Source organism: Ceratotherium simum, chromosome 6 (assembly GCF_057802395.1).
Source record: "Ceratotherium simum simum isolate JZ-2026a chromosome 6, ASM5780239v1, whole genome shotgun sequence".
Lineage (NCBI taxonomy): Eukaryota > Metazoa > Chordata > Mammalia > Perissodactyla > Rhinocerotidae > Ceratotherium > Ceratotherium simum.
This window is the reverse complement of record NC_141905.1, coordinates 10895625-10918996: the sequence shown is the minus strand read 5'-3', so window position 1 is coordinate 10918996 and position 23372 is coordinate 10895625. Positions and strand designations below refer to the sequence as shown.

General features: G+C 42.6%; 1 long non-coding RNA gene and 1 pseudogene across 1 annotated transcript in view; both read right to left on the bottom strand.

Moving 5' to 3' along the window:
• Positions 1 to 21626, bottom strand: part of LOC147916766 (uncharacterized) — a 40369-nt gene extending 18743 nt beyond the window's left edge. Inside the window, exon 1 of the long non-coding RNA XR_015552555.1 lies at positions 21348 to 21626. This is a non-coding gene — a long non-coding RNA (uncharacterized LOC147916766). The remainder of the gene's footprint in view (positions 1 to 21347) is intronic.
• LOC101399825 (S-adenosylmethionine decarboxylase proenzyme pseudogene) lies at positions 19752 to 21349 on the bottom strand (annotated as a pseudogene).
• Positions 21627 to 23372: the final 1746 nt, after the last annotated feature.

Genomic DNA, 23372 nt, shown 5'->3' with positions numbered 1-23372 from the left:
ATTCACACACACACACACACACACACACACATTCTACCATACCTCTGTACAAATGAAGGTTCTCTTGCTGCATATTCATGTTTTCAAAGACTGTTGTCATATGAAAATCAATAAGAAAAGATTTTAACCTTCACAAAATTAGTCATTGTGATAGGAGTTTGTCACCAAGAGCCAAGTAAAGTAGAAAATGCACTGTAGTATCATGTCTCATGCTTTGGGCACCAGTTTTATGACCGCTAGGTTTCCTCAAATTCAAGGAAGTTCTGTCTCTAGGAAGTGCTGTGCTTCAGTATATGAAACATCTCATCAGATGCTTAATTTGGCGTTGTGCACCCACAATGACCAGTAGACTGACCTCTGTTTCAGATAATCAACCACCAGCTTTGCTTGGCAGAAAATGTCTCAGCGTGGGTCACCCTGTGCTGGAGCATACGCATCAGGGAGAGAGGTAGGGGCATGGGCACTGCTCGAGCTGGTTTGCAAGGACAGAAGTAGTTTCTGGGATAAGTGAGCCATCAGAGCCATCTTCCATCTGGAACTCTCAAGATCTTCGACAGCCAAAGGTTTCCAACTGTAGCAAATAAGCCCTCTAGATAGGTAACGGGGACCTTAATGCCTCAAAGCTCTTCCATGGGCAGAACTGATTAATCATCTTTTTTTAAAGAAAAAGTAAATTTCAAACTGAAGTCGGAATCAGGCACATGAGATGCTATTGGCCGTCAGAACCCTCACTAGGTACTGAACTGATGTAATAACACTGTGTTTTATTTTTAGGCAATTACTCATTCATTGGAGAAAGCATAATAAGAAACACTATTTCTCTTGTGGTGACTGTTTAACTTCTAACATTTTCAGAGGGTGTCAATATTTTCACAGGTGTCCTATTTCCTCTTAAGAACGAGATTGTCAACGTCCCATTAGTTAGCTTTCCACTCCAACAGATCCTCATTCTTTTTTCTTTCCCTCTTCTGTTCCTTTTAACTAATCTTTTTAAAATTTTTATAAAAGCAATACATGCTCAAAGTAAAAAATTCAAACAGTATAGAAAAGTATAACACAAAAAGGAAAAGATCCTCTGCCCTCAGCCCCTGGTCTCCCAGAGGTAGTCATCACAAACATTGGTTTCTTTCTAGAACTTCCCCTTCATAGACAATCAGAGAAACATCCATCAACAGACTGATTAATAAAAAGACGGCTGGATAATGATATATTGAATGCTCTGTGACTTGCTTTTTCATATAATATTTGTTAGACATGTTTTCCTAGCAGGTCACAAATAGGTTTATTGCCCTTTTCAACATTTGCATTTTGTTCCACTATAAAAGTGTACGATTATTTTTTTAACCACTATTCCACAGGTCACTATTTAGATTACTTCACAGGTTTTAATACTAAATGCTCCAATGAATTTCCTTACACATGTATCTTTGAAAAATTGGGCTATTTATCAATAGGAACTTTTTTTCATAGGTTTATATAAAATTAAACTTTTTCTACTGATATAAAAATTCAATAATTGTCAAATACACAGGAAGTGTTTTTAAAGTTTCTTCTCATTCTCAAATGACACTCTTTACTATTTTGGTCTTCTGTAAACCTGCCCTAGGCTGTGACAAAGTTAATCTTTTTAAAAAGTTATGTTGATCCATGGGATCCATAAACTCTTCTTTATAGATTACTTACACAATTATGTTTCATGGACAAAGCTCAAAGCTGGGGCATAACAGCAGCCTCCCTTGCCCCTTTGAACTGAATATTCTGGAGATTTCACCCCTCAGCCTGACTGGCTGACCTTGGTTGATTTTACTTGAAGCTATTATTCTAATTGACTCAGTCCTGGCTGACATCTGGATGTGTTTTATAACAGACTGTTTTCATAATTCCACAAAAAAGTTCTCAGGATTAATACTTGTTTATTTTCATCTTCCACTGGACCTTAAATAAACTGGTGGCCAATTGTAGCAGAACTCCTTACTGGAAGCCATTTTACATAAATGAAGGAGACGGTAAATCCATCAAACCTGGGGTTTTCTGTTGCTTTAAAGCCTCTTGCCAATCAAACATTATTCTGGAAAGACTATAGTGTCAACCAATAGCAAAATACTTAGGCACATTTGCAGATTTGCTGTGGTATAAGCAGTCAGAAGTATGAATAGGATAAGCAGTTACCTTCCCATGTAAGTAGAGGGGCAGCAGGACACGTGGGTGTGGACAACCAAGCACACAGACAGCAAAATATTTATTGGGATTATTATGTATTGTATGTTTTGTTCTCTCTGCTGTAGGTATTTTTTTCCTCCCCATCTGAAGATTTTTCCTTTGCTTTTGAGATTACACTTTTAAAGATGTTCAAGACACCCAGATTTCAAATTCAGGGTGTCAATCCGAAGTTTGTCTTTGAAGACCCAGGATCATTGAAGGAATTAAGTTAGATCTTCCCAGACGAAAGATAGATATATATATACATATAAATAAATATATATTTATTTATTTATATATATATATATATATAACAACAGGTATGCCCAACAATGTTAACTGGAGCACTGCAGTCCATGCTCATTTATAGGACCCCTGGTACATAAATAAACCCATAGCCAAACAAAGGGGTACCACGTGGCAGCAGCAAAGCAAGCAGGAAGGCACAGCAAAGGGAATACGTTCTCCCACGTCAAAGGCAACACTCAGAATCCAGCCTCCCATATCCCAGAATATGTCAAAACTTTGCAATGAAGGCCCTGTCCTACACAGGGATGGTGAACCTCCCATTCCTGGTTCTTTAAGTTCACCCAATCCCTGGCCGGAACCTACAAGCAAGCCACAGAAATAAACTGTTCTGATGCCTGTACTTCTTCCTACTTATCTCAACCGCCCTGCTCTTACCTTATCCCCCAGGCTCTCACGTTCTCCTCTCTGCACTCAGGGTATATATCAGCATCTTCCTCTTAGCCTCTCAATCGGATGCACTCTCAGACTCACTTTTGGAGGGTCATGAACTTCAGATTCCCTTTGGGCATTAAACTCTTTTTTCTTTTTTTCTTCTTTTCTTTGCTGAGGAAGATTCACCCTGAGCTAACATATGTGCCAGTCTTCCTCTATTTTGTATGTGGATCGCTGCCACAGCGTGGCCACCGACGAGTGGTGTAGGGCTACACCCGGGAATGGAACCCAGGCCACCAAAGCGGAGTGCACAGGAGTTAACCACTAGGCCATGGGGCCGGCCCCCTAGGACTAAACTCTATGTTATGGACTTGCTACGTTCTCTGTAAAAGTCTCTTTACTCTAAACCCAGCCAGAGGAGCCTCCAGGCTGTGCAGAGGGTGGGGATTTAGACCTAAACTAGCAGGCAGGCCTAGCATCCTGCCAAGTAGTCTGAGACAGAGTCTCCTTCTATGGCAAAAAGAAGAAAATAAACAAAAAACAGAACAATATCCTATTGGTTCTGTTTCTCTGAAGAACCTTAACTAATACACCTGTCTATACATTTGTACAATTATCTTCTTAGGGTAAATTCATAGGAGAGAGATTGCCAGGAAAAAGCATACGTACTTTCTAAATTTTGACACATACTGCCAAATTTCCATTCAGAAATGTTGTATTCATTACATTCCCAAACAGTGCTGCTTCTCAGTGTTGTTATTTTTAGGTGAACTCTATTGAATTTTCCTTTATGGTTTCTGACTCTGAGATCTTGATTCAAGAAGACTCTCCCATCCCAAGATTACAAAATTATTCTCCTAGATTTCCTTCAGATACTTTTATGGTTTTATTATTTTATATTTAATTAACCTGATAGGGATCTAAATTTATTACTGTTGTTGTAATTTTTGTTGTTAGTATTTTGCCAAATAAGTAACTAGTTGTGCTAATATATTTAACTAAGTAATAAACCCTTGCTACTCTGATTTAAATACCACTTTTACTGTTTTAGGAATCTTCCTGCATACATGCATCTGTTTCTGGATGTATTTTTCTGCTCCATCTCTCCCCATTGATCCCTCTCCTCTAAGGTTAGCTCAAGGCTATTATGATCACTGAAACATTGTGATATGCTTTAATAGCTATACAACAATTACCAGATAATTACTCTCTTCTTTTCCAGAATTTTCTTGGCTTTTCTTGCAAGTTTCACTTCCAGATAAGCTTTAGAATCTTTTGGTTAAGTTCTGAAAAAAAATAAAGTTGGGATATTGACTAAGGCTATACTAAGTTTGCATATTAGCAGGAAGAACTGACATCTACACAACACTGAATACATTCTTCCTGATGATTGTTCCGCAGTTTTATTTTTTAAATGCTATTTTTATTATGTTATCAGGCTTATGCCATATCCATTAAAGGGATTTGGCAATTTCATTTATCTTTGCAGCAGTTTCTGGAAGAGTTTCAGTAAAATAATTTTCTGTTCCTTAAGTTTCAGCTACACATAAGTTGTTATTCTCTAAATAGTCTGTAATTGCAGTTCTGATTTTCTCTGTGACAAAGAGTTGTTTTTAAAGGTATTTTTAAGCTTCCAATGTGTGTTTGCTCACCTTTCCGTCATTTATTTCTAGTTTTTTTCTATTTGTGAACACTTTTGAACTTTACACGTGACCCGTGTCTACAATTCCACAACTTCATGTGTGTGCCGCACATCATCTGTGGCTCTCCTGCTGTTAACCCCATTACACGTGCGTGGATTTCCATGGATCTAACTTCAGCTTCTCATCTTCACGTTCATCATCTTTATACCTCTACAATGTTCCTTTTCCTGTGGGACAACTTTCATATTACGCTTTAATAGCCACGTGGCACTCACCAACCGATCACATGCTCATGCAAGTTTCTGCAACACTAATCTGTTCATCATTGCTCCTGTGCCATTTTCATTTTTAGTAATTATGTTTTTCATAAATCCATCCATTTCTTGCCACAGATTGACCTCCTTCATAAATTCACAGTACTCTTACCTTTATTGAGAATGAATTCTCAATAAAATCCAGATTTTCAAATGATTTCTCCTTTTTCTGGGAGTCAATCTGTCGCTTTGATTCCAAATGAAACGGGGTATGTGGTGGTTTCCTCTGCCTGCTTATCCTGACAAGGGGAGGGGCACACAGCACTGGGAAGAGTCTGTCCGAGACTGGCTTCCTATTAGACTCTCTCAAGCTAAGACCAAAGAATAGAAAAGTCGAGATTTCTAGGCACTACCTCGCTCCAGGTGAGTTTCCAGTGGTGTGCAGGAGGTGGGTATCGCCTTAGAATTGGAGTTGGAGGTAACAGGAGTTTTCAGCTCAGTGCTAAGTAGTTTATTTTCTGTATTTCTCAGGGCCCTGACAAGGCTGACCTTGTTAGGAGCAGGCCCATCCATCCCTGAATTTGGTTTCATGAGGACTTCTCTCTCCACCAAGGCAGATATAAGTAGGTGGACAAAACTCTGAACTCTCTCATTTGGAGCCCTTGATGTTGGTTCTCCCCATAATCCCTATGTTTTCCCTGTGGTTTTCTGCTCTCATTCCATAGACTTCAAGTGTTCTTTTCTTTTTGAGGATACCAAACAGATGTTTTCTAAAACAGTCTTCTCTTGCCTGCAAGTGATTTTAGAGATCTGCTCTTTCTCGAAGTCCTCTAGATAACATGTTATTTTTCTTGAGCTGCAGAATCATTCCATGGAAACTTCTTTTTAATATTTGCTCCTACAAGGAAAAACTGTATCCAGGCCTGGCATCTGCCGACAGACACAGGATATGAACTGCCCTGGGTCGCTGCCTCATCCTTCCCCTTGAGGAGCTCACCAGCCCCCCTCTGAAGACTGTCTGGAGAGCTCATAAATGGAGCCCTTCACCCAGGTTTCCCTTCAGAGCAGTCACCCAGGTGGAGCTGGATCATGGATCTTCGTCAGGCGATGATGTCCCCGATGGACTGCCAGGTTCTTTGGTTAGAGGCAGATGCAGTCTGTCCACCTCTTTAGGGTCCTGTGGTGGGTAAAATCTACCCAAGGCATCAGGCACCACTCCCATCTTTTCTCCTCTAACTTTCTCTCTTTCTCTTTTTACAAATAAAGACAATAATGCTATCGGTCATGGAGTGCTTACTACATGCAAAGCACCATGCTAGGGACTGCATACGCATTATTCCATTTAATCCTCATGACAACTCTATGGAGACAATGCTGTTGTTATCACCTCCATTTTACAGATGCGAAAACTGAGCTGAGAGGGTGAGCGACTTAGCTAAGGCCACACAGCTTGTAACTGGTAAATATGGAATTCAATCCTGATTATTACTTATCAAGCCTTTTTGAAGGGGCTCCAAAATTGGGGACACAGTGTGCCCCTCACATTGCCCTTTGCCCCACTGAGTCACAGCCTGGGTGTTGTTGTCTGGGAATGGACTGATTAACAAAGGCAGGGCTGTGGGTGGCAGAGCACACAGGGCAGGGTGATGGCCTGGCTCTCCTCCGCTCCTCTTATATCACTGTGAGGTTTGGGGGTGGCTCCCGGCTTCTTTGATTAAGGTGGTCCCAGCACAGGTGCCAGGCAGCCATTGGGGCAAGCAAAGAATTATCCTGCTTCCTTGTGGCCATCTTCGATGCCCTGGCTCAGGGGACAGAACCCGTGTGTTTCAGGGGTGGATTTCTCAGTCCCCCTCTCTCTGTGACACAGACAGATTTCCTCATCACTGGTTTTCAGGCATTTTGCATCCCGCCAGGGGCATTTTAATAGGGAGGTGGGAGATGTGGTCTGTCCTCCACCATGTTGACCAGGAAATCTCTGCAGCAGTTTACTTGATTTACATTTGTGCTCAGTCCTAGTCTGCCCCTGGTCTCATGCCTCCTTATTTCTGTTTCTGTTCTCTTTTCATATGTTCTGTCCTTTTCCTTCAGGCTATGGTTGATTATCCTTCAGTTCTGCAGCCATGATCAGGCTGTCATTTCATACATCATCTTGCAAGTTTTGCTAATGGATCAAACCCAACCTGCCCCAATCTGAGCTCACCCTTTCCTCCTCCAGACCCACTGCCCACACCCACGTCACACGCCCTGCAGTGACTTCACACTCCTCCCAGGTCCATAGGCCAGAAACCAAGCTACTCTCTCTCTTTCTCCTCCTCAGCCAGTTAAGTACCAATTCATGTGGTTCCATCTCTACATCCCCATTTCTCCACCTGCCCTCTTTTAACTCTTCTGCCAATGGTCTGGGTTAGCCTCTCGAACGGTTTTCCTGAGTCCAACCTCTTACAATCCAATGTACCCTTCATCTGCCACTACTGAGCGTCCGATGACATGCTTCAACCACGTCATGCTTCAACCACGTCATACTAACCCACACACATCCCCCAAAGTCTTGCAGAGCCTGGTGTCCACAGCTGATGTTCAAGACTCTCTCTGACCTCAATTTCATTTCCCACCCCACTTATCCACGATCTCTACAGCCCGGTAGTGCCCGGCTACTCCTTCACCATTTCCTGAACACACTACGTGCCTTTGTGAAAGCAGTCTCCTCACTCAGGAATGTCTTTTCGCAAACTGCATCTACTTACCAACATTCGGAGCCCAGATGTAATGCCACCTCCTCAGTGGAGCCCACCCCACCTATCACCTGTGACCTGTTATCTGTGAATTCTCACTTAATTGATCCCAGCTTGTAATCAGAGCTCCACTTAGCTGTCTACTTGTTCTGCTTTGCAGGCTACTCTCTAATTCCTCTTGGTGTTCCAGAGCTGGGACAGGCCACAAAACACGGTGGACATGCAATACTTGGAGTGGACATGTTCACAAGGACGCTCCAGCCACTTCCAGGAGTGTCCTCCCCCTGCTGATTCTTTCAGGAACGATTTTAATAGTAAGAGCCACATATTAAACTGACTACCCGTGGAAAGGATATCAGATCCTGCACAGCACAGTGACATAAGAATTATCTTATATAAATGATAATTACACATAACAGTCGTTGACAATAATGGTAACTAATTATAATGGAAAAGATTGACTCTGATTATTAATAACATTAATATTAATAACTATTATCATGAGAAATGTTATTTTGGAAGAAGTTGGTTTATCTCCAGAACTGAGTGGTCCAGAGCGGGGATAGAGGACAGAACAAAGAAAATGGGGAGAGCCAGGATTATCTGTGCAAAAAGGCAAGAGAGGAGGCCCATACAAGATCAGCAGGTCTTGTGACAAGGTGCATTCTGCCACCTTAGCTATTCCCTCCCCTTTCCGCTCGCCTATCTAAACCACAGCCAGCAGTAGCAACCGTGACAATTAACATGGGATGCTAATGAGCCCAGTGTATACAGAGTTTCCTCACCTCCCGTGTCTCTCTCCATCTCACAACCACCCACTAGGCACACAGGACAGGGAAACTGAATCTCAGAGATCTATAGTGGAGAACTGAGACCCATTCCTGTCTGACCCCAAATCCTATACTCATTTTCTGTTATAGGCCACTTATAAGGGAAGACCCACTGGTAGTTAACAGGAATGAGGCAGCCATCATGCCCTCGAAACCATGAGCGGAGGTGGAGCAACGACGGTGGGACTCTACCCATCAGTTGTTGTGCCTCTACAGGGCAGCAAACGCATTTGGGGAGCCCTGGCCCAGCTCTCCTCCCCGGGGTCCTGTTGTTGGCACAAAGAGGACCCAGCCGTATGGCAGGAAAGATGGGTGCTATCTCAACATTTAAACAGACTCAAACAGCTTCTGTGTAAAAGCTAAGCTGTCTCCCAGAGTCAAAACAGTCAAGAATTACCTTTTTCACAACCTTTGTTCTCATAATCCCATATATATCAAAGAAAGAACATCTGCCACTCTCTTGAGAGATGGATTTGTTGACAGAGATCTGGTCACATACAGCAAAATCCCACCCATTCCAAAACTGAATCCATAAGTGTGCTTAGCCGCTGAGTTCCCTGTAAGACACCGAGGGATCTGTGTACTGGTGATTGAGTAGTTGGTGAACATCCTGAAAGCACCCAGTGTGGCTGAGAGGGGGGTGGGGGAGGCTGTGGGAGAATGTGGGAGAAATCCTTCTTCAAGTGACCTCAGGTCGTCTGGCTCAGACTTCGTGTGTGAGCACTCCTCTCCAACATTAGAACCTAATTTGGCAAATTATACAACTTGCCTCTGGGTTTTCCCTCAGAAATCGGAGGCCAGAGATGAAGGGGTTGTGGTGACTTTGAACTCCTACTTCCTCACTCTCAGTAGTGAGGTTCCAGGCCCCTCTCTGTACGAGAAAGCCCCTGCAGACCTCTTCTTACTCGTCTCAAATCCCAGGAATTTATGTTGCTTCCTTTAACCTTTGCTATACCTGTTCTTTCTCTTAGCAAATGCAGATGGGGTTACTGTTTTTCCAGCTCCTTCTTGGGAAAGAGACAAGAAGTAACAAGAAACAGTTATGTGGACTTAGTGAAAATTTCACAATCATTTTGGGGGTTGGTCCCTTATTGTGTGGTTCCATAAGCCCCGATCACCTCCTCCTCTCCTCTTCCATTCCTGATGACAAATGTTTTCTGTTGTTTGCTTGCTTCTTGCTTGTTTTTTACTCCTTGAGCCTTCTCCCTCCCTTAGACCACTTGCTTCAGGAAGGCCCATCTATCTAGTCTCTGTATTATGTACACCATGGTGTACCCCAACCATCCCTCCTTGGTGCGTGAAGGGCATTTGAGGATAAAAGTCTGAAATCTGAGAAAATGGAAATATTTACTTCCCCTTGAAGAACTAAACATACAGGCTGTCCATTTAGCCTCTGAAAAGCAGACAATGGAATAGCCAGGGTATCAGTCAGCGTAAACTAGGTTATGCTGCAGTAACAAACAACCCCCAAATCTCAGTGGCTTGAAATAACAAAGATTCACATCTTGCTCATGCTGCATGCCCATTTTGGGTCAGCAAGGGGACTCTGCTCCTCAGAGTCACTCAGGCATCCAGCCTGATGGAACAACCACTATTTCAAAGATTCCAGTCACTGTGCCAGAGGGCAAGAGCACTGGAGACATCTCACATTGGCAATTAAAAGTTCTGGCCTGGAGGCAAAGCCTCATTTCCAGCCATAACTCATTCACCAGAAGGAATCACACAGCCCTGCTCAACCACAAGGGAAATGAGAAGTGCAATCCCACCATATGCCCAGAGGGAGGGAAAAGAAGAAAATGGGGCAAACAGCATTAACAATGGCCGTGTCCAGCTGCATCCGCCTCCTATAGTCATTAGTATCAAGTCTCAGACCAGCAAGACCATCAAGTACTCTGACAGCTGTGCCAGAGAAGACTGTGTGAGGTTCAGGGGAGCCACAGTGCTTCTGGCAGACCAGGGAGGAGGTAACCATCTCACCTTAGAGAAGAGCTTCTAAGAGCTACTTTATGATGTTAACTTTTCTTTCCATTTTTTTCTGCATTTGCAAGCTAATTTTTCTACCTTGAGTTAGACTCACCGTAGAGAATTAGCTACTAGTAAGGACTGACACTAATTTTGCAGATGGGAAAAAAAAGTGTGAATAATATCTTGATGAAATCACTGACAAATCATGGGCAGAACTAGACTGATTATTTCCTCCTTTGGTATGGAGGTCAGTGCTATTCCAAGAGTCAGGCTATCAATACAGGGCTGGATTGGAGGAGCCCGACTACATATCTCTAGGATCTCTTTTGTTCTGAAACATTGTGAATGTGAATTATTAAGGAAAATTAATTTTCACTGCTGCAATTGCAAAAAATAATCCCATCTTCTTGGCCAGCACCTCATTCCCCCCGAGCCCTTGATATTAGAGTTCCTCACATTAAGTCCTGGGCCCGCTTTTCTCATTGGTCATTGGTTCCCTTCCCCTGGGCAGTCTCCTGCTGTCCTGTGTGTCCACAACCTCCAGATTGATAACTTCAGAGGTTCAAATATAGGCACCCAGCTGCCTTCCCTGTGTCTCCATTTGGATTTCTCATAGTCATCTCAAAATGTCCCAAATTGATGGTCTCTCCCACCCTCAACCTGATCCTCTTTCAGTGTCACCAATCTTTGTAAGCCAATTACTTGTGCTGAAGACCAAGGAGTTATTCTGGACACCTCCTTCTTTGTTCTCATCCAGTCCAATCCTTCCATTCAATAATTCTGATCTATTCTACCTCTAAAATGGCTCAACTCATTCCCTCCTCTCCACCTCCACCCCACCCCCATAGGGTGAGCCATTGTCAGGAATTTCCTGGACACCTGCAAGCGATCATTCCCCCAATGGTCTTTGTGCTTCTGCTCTTATCCCTCCCCAATCCCTTCTGGACACAGAAGTTGGAATGACATATTAAAGAATAAATTGGATCATATTATTTGCCTAAACTCTTTAGTGGCATCCTCTTTAACATAGGATAGAGTCCACAGTCCCACCAGACCACTATCACCTGCCCCTCATACACACTTCCCATCGTATCTCCTGTCACGCTCCTTCTTGCTCACAATCCTTTTACTGCTTGAAATGTGATCGTTTCTCCTGCCTCAGCCCTTTTTCCCACCGTGTTTGCTCTGCCCGCCATGTTTTTCCTCCACATCTTTACCTGGTCTGTGTCTGACTCCTCCTTCACTCATCCACCTACTGGTCATTTCCTCATGGAGGCTTTCCCTGCCACTCACTCTAATCTAGGTTCCCTTTAGATTGCTCCTTCTATTTCTTCACATTTACCACACATTTTAGTTATGTTTATTTCCATCATTAGTCACTAGCCTTCCCTACTAAGTCATAAGCTCCATGAGGGCAAGCATGCCCATTTTGCTCATCACTCTGTCCAGCCCTCTTTCTTCAAAACTAGCACAGTCTTTGGCACATCATAAGCATCAAGAAACAGCTATATACTAAATGAATAACTCTAATTACCCAACTCTCAGAATATTGTAGCAAAGATGACTTCTAAGCTCATTCAACTTGTTACCAAAAAAATGCAAAATGACACATGCACAAAGCTATGTATTACAACACTATTTGTAATAGTAAAAGACTGAAATAGCCCCAGTGCCCAAAAGCTGGGGACAAGTTAAATAAACTATGGTACATCTGCACAATGAGGACTACACAGCTTTAAAAAGGAGTGAGGAAGATCTTTAGATATTGTTACATTAAAAAACAAAAGGCAAGGTGCTGAATATGATGCTACCTTTTATCTAAGGAAGGAGACAGTATGAATATGTGTGTGCTGTTTTATTTAATAAATGAAATGAAGAAAACAAAACTTAAAATTTTTTAAATGTTTACCTGTGACAGAAAAAGAAAACAAGCCCAGAAGCTAGACTTCTCTGAACGTCCCTTGTTTCATAGTTTTGCCTTTGGAATCTTGTTGACACATTGCATAGTTACAAAACTAAATCAAAATAGAAATGTTTTTATAAATCAAAACAAAATGAAAGAATTAAAACTATTTACATATCAAGTTGGTGTTTTACCACATAGGGAAGAATTATTTTAAGTAAATTCAAAATACAGTAATGAAACTGTTCATCCCTATTGGATTTATCTTAAAGACAAAAAGAATACAAAGAAAATTTTTAAAGGATTCAGTAGTCTTATTTTTATTAGTAGTAAGTGGTGCTGTTGATACTGTTATTTTAAAACTACACACACACAGACACCCCACAGTGTTATTAGGAATCAAGAACTTTTAGGATAAGAGTAAAGAAAATTCACATAAAATCAAATAAGTTAAAACAAAATCCCCATAATCTTACATTTGATTTAGAAATACTAGTATGAACTCACAAGGTATTTTTCTTTTTCAAATAAAAATAAATATGTACTGGGACACCCCATGGCCTAATGGTTGAGTTCGGCACACTCCACTTTGGCAGCCCGAGTTCATGGGTTTGGATCCCAGGCACAGACCTACACTGCTCAACAGCCATGCTGTGGTGGTGACCCACATATAAAGTAGAGGAAGACTGGCACAGACATTAGCTCAGGGCTAATCTTCTGCAAGCAAAAAAAAAAAAAAAAGAAGAAGATTGGCAACAGATGTTAGCTCAGGGCTAATCTTTCTCAGCAAAAAATAAATAAATAAGTATTTTCTAGCTCTGTGGAAGTAGGTATTTCCACTGAAAATACCTAGAAGCAATGAAAACCAAGTAGTGATGATCACCCCTAGCATGCAGACTATAGTATCCAGGTCTCAGCAGAAAATATATGAGATGATTCTACACTATTTTATCATACAAGAAAACAAAGACACTAACTAAGACTACCAAGGAAATTTCAAAAGGACCCAGGGGCCAATTTGAAAGAATTCTTATTGGCCAAGGATGGGACAATTTAAGCATCAGAAAGAATAATGCTTGCAAAGAGTTGAACTATATCAAGGAAGTTAAAATTCCTGAGTCCACAGTGATAGCAAAAAATACAGCACTAGTCACATTGGAAATTGCTGGAACACCAAATCATTATTCTGAAAATCAGTAAATGAGTGGAAAGAATCAAGCATTTATCTGGACTTCCCTGTACAAACTATCTTTTGAGGAAACCAACCAGCTGATGACCAAAAGTTCTTATTTACAAAATAATTCCAGCTAATAAATGCAGAAGGAATTATTGTGCTAGAGTATCACCATTTTGCAAACCTAACAAAACAATAAACCTGGCAATGATCATCAATAGCTGCCAAATCCATTCGGTAGAATGTTGATGAGAAATTTATTACTGGATGGATCAGGCTAACATCACCTGAGCCCATTGATGAATCTTCACATCCCAAAGGAAAGGTGGCAGCCTTCCAGTGCTCTTGGTGGATGCAACAGGAAAGACAGAGCACCAACTGGGAAATTGTTTTGCAAAAAATCCAAATCTCATCAAGCCTCTAGATCTAATTATCAACTTAAAACAAGATAGAGAAACAGCACCACAGAGTCAGCAAATGCAGAATGTGGAAAATTCGAAAGGACAAATGACTGTTTCTTCAACAAATAAATAACAAGGGGGAAAAAGAAGGAGAGGGAACTTTCGGTTGAGATATAGTGCACATTGTTTTATTTCCTTTTTTTTAACTGTGAAAAGAATCAGGGAAATTTAAGCACTGACTGGATATTAGATGATATTAAGGAATTATTTTTCATATTTCTAGGGTGATAATGGTAAATGGTTATGTTTTTTAAAATAGCCCATTCTCTTAGAAATACATAGTTAAGCATTTATTAGTGAACTGGTATAATATCTGGATTTTCTTTTAAATAACTTGGGGAGGAATTAAAGCAGGGATGGAGAGAGTGGGGTATAAATGAAACAAGAAATAAAATTGTAGTTTCATGCTTAACCCTCAATTTCCCTAATCTAAATATCTACTCTCCACAGATATAAATAAACGTGTTCTGAATTCTATCAGAGAATAAGAATTACATATGATTTTGTGACAATAATTTTAGTTTTAAATTTAAGACTACTTAAGATATTTCCTAAATATCGTTCATGTGCCCCCTCACACACAACAGATTGGCGAAACCAACAGCCCCCTCCAACCCTAGGTCTGCTGTTGGGGAAACAACTCAACTGTAGCCTCGATAACCATGCTGCTCCTCCCATCACCACCGAGCCGGGCAGGTGCTGCAGTTTGCAGGGACTGCTCTTGGAAGGACAGAAACCCAATGACCTGACCACCCCACTCCAGGTTATGGAGTCTCCTCTACTTTCAGCCAAGTCTTGAGGGCTCAAAGCAATGTTTTCTGCTCATTTTCTTGACATCTGATGGCCTGTACTTATCAACTTAGATTGGAGATTCCATGTAGACACCTTTCCCTGGTCCTTTATGCTAAGCCTCTTTCCCTCTCCTGGTAGAACTCTCAGCCACGTCCTTTTCCTGAAAGTCTCCTGCCTTGATGAATTGGTTGAGACAGTCTCTCTGCCTTTTTGGCACAGAGGAAAATGTGGACTTCCCTCTCACCTCTAACAACAAATGTGTCGTTGTCCATAAACCTTAGCCAATCTGAAATTGTTACAAACTGAGAGGCTTCTAAAGATTAGGGACAAGTCAAAAATCCAAAGATGCATCATCTATTCAGCACAAAGTCCCTGTGGGTGTTTAAAGGCAGTGGGCAATCAGTGTTTAAGACACTGTCAGCCAGTGGCTATCCTGTTCATGGTGACTTGTCACCCCACTGAGGGACAAAGGATGGTGTCATAGAGCAGGCTTGAGCTTTGGAAACAGACAGATGTTGGTTTGGAATCCAAACCAGCCTCTTACTAGATATTTTAATTTGGACAATAACTATTGATTTCCTGGCTTCTGGTTCCTCCTCTGTGCAAGCATCTCAGTAATCGCACTTTACTGGATTGCTGTGAAGCATCATACAAGCCCTGAGCACTGAGCTCACATGTGGGACCCTTGGTGAGCTTCTTTCTGAACTCCAAAAGGGTTACTTTGGCAGCCGAAGTGGATTTTTCTGGAACATCATGTCCATGCTCAAAGTAAATAGTTTATTTATCTTCTCATCTTGTTCCAGAAGTCTTCACTTATCTTTTGGGCTTTCCGGCCTGGCTCTTCAGCCCTAGAAGCCCTCAGCCCTGGCGCCCTTCTGAGTTCAGGGCTCTTGCATTCAGCAGATCACATGGCAACAGTGCCTCAGTCACTTATCTCGATAAGGCACCGTGGGAGGGAAAGCTCTGGCAAGAACAGTCGCATCCGCCTCACTGGTGCAGAATGAGGGAAGATAGTCAGAAGGGTCTGCAGGTCTCTACTCATCTGAAAATGATGAATGATTTCCTGCCAAGGCTGAGCAAGTTGCTAATTAATGATCTGGTAATGGCACCCACTGTCCGTTGCCCAGCTCATTTGTCTTCCCTGTGTGGACAGATTAAGGGCTGTAAATACAGTCTGGGGCTCTTGCTCATTCTTTGGGTTTCTCGTTTTCTGTTGTTTTAAAGCCTGGTGTCTTGGAGTAGGTGCCAGTGGTGAAGGGTGAAGGGTGAGTGTGCTTCACAGAAGTTCCCAGGGATGTCGGGGGCAGAAGGAGGGGTAGGGGTAACACTCATGAGTGTCCATCATGGACCAGGAATGTACAAGTTCCTTAACAGTTCTTATTCCGCTTATCCCCAGGTAACTTTAGGAGGGAGATGAGATGGGAAGGATTATTCCCATTTGGAGATGAAGAAACTGATGTTCAGAGAAGGTAAGTAATGTGTTCAAGGCCACAGAGCTTGCAAATGGTTCACGTGAGATTTCAACACAATCAGTTTGATTCCAAAGCCATTATTTGTAACCACTTTACCAGACACTCCTAAACAAAGCCGATATCTGCAGACTCTAAGCAATATCTTGTTTGGAGATACAATTATAGGTATAACATACACAAAATTTGGGATTTCACGGAAGGAAGGGATGGGACCTCGGAAGAACACAAAGATGGCTTTTCAAGCTGTGTTATAAGTTCATGGATGTTCATCTTTATATTGGGCTTCATTACTGACACATGTTACATAAAATATATATCAAATATATATAAAAGATCTAATGTAATGCCTTTTTCAAAACCTAAACAGATGCTCACATGAGCCAATAATTTCCACCAAAAATAAAGATAAATCCATTAGTCAGAATTACTGTGCAGAATATTATACTAGGTGCTATTAGAGATTAGAAATAAAGAGAAATATAAAATAAAGTTCCTGTTTGTATGATACAATACAATAAGGAGGCTAAGCTAAGGTATGTGAAAAATACTTATTATTTTAGAGACTTTGTTGAGATCATCTGGCCTTTGATCTATTTTACAAGGATTTTTCTCTGGTCTAGAGAGAGGATGCTCAGAAAAGACTATAACTCCAACCCCACTCCTGGTGTCGCACTTTGCAGGCGTGCGGTCTGGGGCCTGACTCCCGCCAGTCCTGTCAGTGCCGCTGTCCGCCCATTGGAGAGCTCCTGGGGCAATCCACTCTTGTCACCCGGGTGTCAGCAGCCCTGAGCCTGGAGGAGACCACTTGGGGTGGAGTGGAACCTGTGTCCCTCTCTGCTTCTTAATTCCTTTCACAGTAGAAAGGTAGGCCTCCTCAACACAGACTCTTTCCAAAGGTAAACGACAGCCAATGCCATTCACGGGCACATGGAACATTTCCCTGTTGCAAATACAAATTTGGCATAAGTGCCCTTCAGCTTCCCTGCTGGAAGGGCGGGTGCTAGAAGGCAGGCATGTCTCATGGTGCCCAGCCTGGAACCTTGCTCACAGGACAGGTACGAACATATGACATCGATGAAGGGAGAGTTGCCTTTAGCACCTCTGCATCCTCTGTCTCAAGGATTTCAGTGCCCATGCCCACCCTCTGGATTTCTGCAGGCTCTTCCCTGTCCTCCGCCACCACTAGTGTCTCTCACATCAGATCGCTTCTTCCTCTGAGTGGAATAAGCGTTATCTCAGAAGCTGGGTGGACAGTGTTCATGGCTAATGAGTGATTGGCGGCAATGGATGTACAGGAGTCCAGCACCTCCCACACTGGGCACAACCCGCAGATAAGACGCCTCTTCCCATTGTAGAGAAAACTGGCTCTTGATTATTGTTTTTAATTGAGCAAACTTTTATTGGTACTTAAATTGTGGCACCAAAATACATTTCAACTGACTTAAGTCCAACACCATGAAAGGAGAAATTACGGCACTGAAATTTTCCCTCCTCTATCATAGTAGATGAATTTAGCCTACTATTCAATCTACAGTTTTCATTTTCCTAGACTTTGTTGCATAGAATTTTGTGCAGTTTTTCAACATTAGATAAAATTTTTTAATTTATTAAGAAAAAAATCAGACTTCAAGCCAACAAATGTCATCAAATCCGAGATGTTGTTCAAGAACAAAACCCACTTTGAGCGTTGGCCCTCAAAACAGAGCACTGAACATTAGGTGCTGTGCTAATTACAGAACAAAACTTATCAAGTTGATCGAAAGCTTCTTGAGCGAAATTTACAATCAACAACATGCTTAGGGGCCGGCCTGGTGCACAGCAGTTAAGTTTGTGTGCTCCGCTTCGGCGGCCCGGAGATCTGGGCATGGACCTGTGCACCACTCGTCAAGCCATGCTAAGGAGGCCTCCCACATAGAAAAGCCAGAAAGACACAACTAGGATACACAACTATGCACTGGGGCTTTGGGGGAGGTGGGGAACATCCTTAAAATAAAAATCAAAGCAGTGTTCCAACCACTGATTCCAAACAAAGTGGGTTTTAAATTTAGAAACACTAAAAAATAGTTTATAAATAAACAGAGAAGGAACAAAACATCACCACATCAATCCATAAAGAATCAAAAAATATTCTGAGGACAAGAAGAAATACAATATTCAGTCAACTTTGCTGTTCTCTCAGCTGCTTAAATCCCACAGTATTTGCAAATATAGCTGAAAGATGCTAACTCTTGAAAGCCTATATTTCTAGGCATTTCCCATTGACTATTTGGGAATTTTGTATACGTTTTATGGATAGCATTCTGCTTCACTGTGTATGTCTGAATAACCTGGACAGTTCTCACTCTGAGCAGTCATTCACTCGATCCTAGGAGCCGTGGTGAAGGGAACACCACAGTGAGAGGAACAGATAAAGTCAGAACACGATCACATGGGTCACAATCACACAACTTTAAGTCACAAATGGAAAAGACATTAATTCTGCTTTGCACCAAAGTTTATAGGATATCATTATTGGAAATTAGTGGAAATGGCTGCTAATGTAAAAGTCAAGGTGAATGACCCAAGCTGACTGACTCACTGAATCCAGTACAACCTTCATGCTGAATCTCCCTGCTAATAAACATCGTGATGAAAATCCTTGTCTACTACTGCACAAGTCAGTAAAGGCATGGTACTCATGGGAAGCTAATCTCAGTTACTAGGAAGCACAGAATGGCATATGGTCTCCATACAGTTCTGCCAGCACACCCTAATCTCAATCTGCAACACTCTATGGGTCTTCCTTGATAATCAACACTAGAGAAGTTTAATCTTGTCACTATCTTCCAAAAGATCCCATGCCATAAAAAGGAGGCCAAATTCCCTTGACCTTAAAAGAAAATTAAGCCCAGGATTCACCCTGCTTTTCCCCTCTGGGGTATAAGATGAATATAAACCCACAGTATAGCAGTCTATTGCTTTATTGAGGGGGAGGAGTGCAGGGGGGGTACACCATGGTAAGGAAAAAAATCAATTAAAGGACTACAAATGCAGGGACAAATAATGTGAAAATAGTAATACACAAAATGAATAACTGCGATCACTTTCTTAAAATGACTTGATTTATAGAGGAAAAACTTTAATTGCTATTGCAAAAAACATCCATATGAAGTAGAAATTGGTTTCAATAACATTAGTAGAGAATATGTTCTAGAAAGTAGCAGTAACTGGATGTAAAATTCTGGCAGCAATTTAATAGAACAGTCCCAGATGGTTAGTCTGAGGCCAACACCTAACGAGGACGAAAGCTTTGTCTGTGGGGAATTTTGGACATACCTGGAGAAATATTACTCCATGCATAAGCCAAATTGAATTGTTTTCACAAGCGTTATAAGGTTTCATAAAAAGGGTTTTTTCTACATGCACTTCAGTTTCACAGAATATCTAAACACAGGAGAGAACATCCATGCAAGATATCTAACTCCTTGATATAATAATGCATACAATTCAAAATGATTACACTGTCCTCACATGAAGGGCTTTCTGCAGCTACAAGGTGACAGTTATGGAAAGCATGGACCCCAAGATCAACATCTAGAAAGCAGCCACCACTTCTTCTATGTGTATTCTCTTTTTGCATTTTTTCTTCATTCTTCTTAAACAACTCTACTGTTGTTACTGCTTCGTAGCAAAACCAGTAAAAACAAAATCATAATCACTGAACATAGCACTCTGGCAATCAAGACCTTTAAAACTTTCAATCTTCTGGAGCAAACAAGCACTGTGGGACATTTACAACTCTGAATTACAAACAGTGGTCACAAACTTTCCTGGCTTAAAGATTCCCACGACTTTTCTGATGGGGTCATTATAAGAGTTCAGACTGAAGTTTATTTCAAAGCTACCACAAGAAGATTCTGGTTCTGGAGTGACGTGAATAGTCAATAAGTTCCCTCTGATTTCTTTCCATTCATTGAATACCCACAGGGATTGGACAGTGCGACATCAACGACAGAACCTGGCATCATGATGGTCACAAATTCCACTATCACGAGGGACATCCTTTGCAGTAACACCATCTTTCATGTAGAATTGGTCCATAACGTCTGGGTCAAGCTCACTCATCAGTATTTACAGGGTTTGACCCGGCTAACTAATTACCCGACTCTCTGGGAAATCCAGACTATACATGAACGAACAGTCAGAATTCATACGGCCCAGACAATATGCTGCTCCATTTGGGAAAATTGCATTAAGAAACTAGTTATTCCTGAAAATGCCAGTGTGTACCCTTAGAGAGAACGCTTCATGAAATCCTTGGGAGAAGAAGAGATTTTAATGGAGTCAAACCCAGCAAGCTTCAACAGGGAAACCAATGCTTTCAGCAGAGGTGGTACCACGTCTTCAAAATGAAACGTCTCTTGGAGATAAACCTGCTACTCTGAGTCCATAAGCTCCCTGCTTGGCAGTTTTTGTCACACAAATTGAACATAAAACATCCTTCAATGTAAGTCCCACTGAGATCTCGGGATGATGCAAAGAGTCCCGGATCCTTGGTTTGCAACGGCTTGCTGCTGGGAGAACCAAACCTCCAGCAGCTTCTTGGTCCCTTAGAAACAATGTGCCGCTTCCATCACATGAGACTAGCAAACAACCAACAACCACAGAAATCAGCTAAATTAAATCTCTTCTCCTATTGCTACCTCTGCCACCAATTATTCCAGCTACGTTACTAAAGTTCAGGCTCGGAGGACGAAGTCAAGATGGCGGCGTAGGCAGACTCTGAACTCACCTCCTCCCGTGAACACAGCCAAGTTACAACTACTCGTGGAAAAATTACCCCTGAGACAGCACTGAAAACTGGATAAGAGGAACTCTTGCAACAAAGGACAATCCTAATTGAGGTAGAAGAGGCAGAAACTCCCTTCTGGAGAGGCAAAACACCTCCTACACGAGCCGCAGCACCTCACGGCCGCCGGGGGGGCAGCCCTCAGGTCCGCAGCCCTCCCTGGAGGAGTGGGCCACGAGCCGGGGAGCGCCCCCGCTGTGGGCATTTTATGGACCCAGCACAATCGAGGCGAGCGGCAGAATATCTGACTTTGCCTGCTACTAAAACATTGGGGAGTACCCCCAGAAAAGCTGGTTCACAAAGAAACTAAAACCGGCTCTTAAAGGGCACACATGCAAACTCACCCGTTCCAGAAAGCATCCTAAAATCACCAGAAAGAAAGGTGCACAGTGCTTTGGTGAAAAGAGACTCACCTAATAGGCCCTGAGTGCATCTCAGTGAGAGGTGAGACCTCTCCAGGGACTGGGACATTGTCGGCGCCCATTGTTGTGGCCTGGTGTGGGCGTGCTGACACAGACGCCATTGGAGTTCTCCCTGAGGCCTGCTAGCCCAGGTCTGCCCCACCCGCTAGAGCACCGATTTAATCCAGCTCAGCCAGGGCAGGCAGCCCACCCTAGAGACTGGCCCCACCCAACAACAAGCCCTCAGGCAACTTGTGGGCCTGCATAGGTTGGTGACTGGATTGTCTGCAGCCTGGCAACTGAGCCGACTTTAGCAGGGCACGGTGTGCACAAGGAGCAGGTGGAGAGTGTGGGGTGAGGGCGGAGTGTGTGGGGCTCCCACCGTGGAGAGACTGGGTCCGCTTGGGGAGGTCGGGGCGTGCACATGGGGCAGGACTCTGTTGACTGTGGGTGTGGACCTGTGGGCGGCAGGGCTTGTCAGCTGCAGAAGACTTGTGCTTCTCAAAGACCCACACAGGGGGTTTGCCCCACCTTCCAAAGCCTGAAACAATTGGGTGCTCCCATGCCTGAGGCCAGCCCCACCCAGCTGCATCCTTAGAGAGCTGACAAGAGACCTAAAGCCTGGAGGCTTATAGCAATTGTAAGGCCCTGAGCCTAACAACCTGACATGCTGGGGGCCTACTCACTTAAAAGAAATACTGCAACACAAATGTGGTATTAGAACTTACAGCCAACTGTGCTGGGGCTCCCCACACCTGATAAAGAGACTGAAGGGCCCACAACAACTACAAACAGCTGAGCATTACAACAGCTGACCAGGAGCATAACTCAGCCTCCCTGGGCGCCTACAGGGAGAGCAAACAGGCCACAACAGAAGGACACACGTAGCCCACATAGGGGTCACCCCTGGAACATTGAGAACTGAGGGAAGCACACTGGAAGCCTCCTAAGGCATCACTTACATAAGGTCACTTATCCAAGAGCAGGAGACATAGCTGACCTACCTAATACGTAGACACAAGCACAGGGAAAGAGGCAGAATGAGGAGGCAAAGGAATACATTCCAACTAAGAGAACAGGACAAAACCCCAGAAAAGGAACTAAGTGAAACAGAAATGAGCGACCTACCCGACAGAGAGTTCAAACAAAGAATGTTAAGGATGCTCACTGATCTGGGGAGAAGAATAGATGAACTCAGTGAGAATGTCAACAAAGAAATGGAAGATATAAAAAGAACCAATCAGAAATGAAGAATACAATACTGGAAATGAAATATTCACTAGAGGGACTCAAAAGCAGAGTAGAGGATACAGAAAAATGGATCTGCGAGCTGGACAAAAGACTATAAGAAATTACCCAAGCTGAACAGGTAAAAGAGAAAAGAATTAAAAAGAGTGAGGACAGTCTAAGGGACCTCTGGGACAACATCAAGTGCACTAACATCCGTGTTATAGGTGTCCCGGAAGGAGAAGAGCGAGACAAAGGGGCAGAGAATCTATTTCAAGAAATAATAGATAAAAACTTCCCTAACCTAAGGTAGAAAACAGACATCCAGGTACAGGAATCACAGAGAGCCCCAAACAAGATAAACCCAAAGAGGCCCACACCAAGACACATCATAATCAAAATGTCCAGAATTAAAGATAAAGAGAGAATCCTAAAAGCCGCACGAGAAAGTCAAGTTACATACAAAGGAAACCCCATAAGGCTATCAGCTGACTTCTCAGCAGAAACCTTAAAGGTTAGAAGAGAGTGGCACGATATATTTAAAGTGCTAAAAGGAAAAAACTTACAGCCAAGAATACTCTACCCAGCAAGGTTATCATTCAAAATGGAAGGAGAGATCAAAAATTTCCCAGACAGGGAATCTATCCAACGAACCTGAAATCAACAATCCAAAGAGGCTTATGCACCCCTATGTTCATTGCAGCATTATTCACCATAGCCAAGAAGTGGAAGCCACCTAAGTGTCCCTCGACCGACGATTGGATTAGGAAAATGTGGTATATATATACAATGGAATACTACTCAGCCATG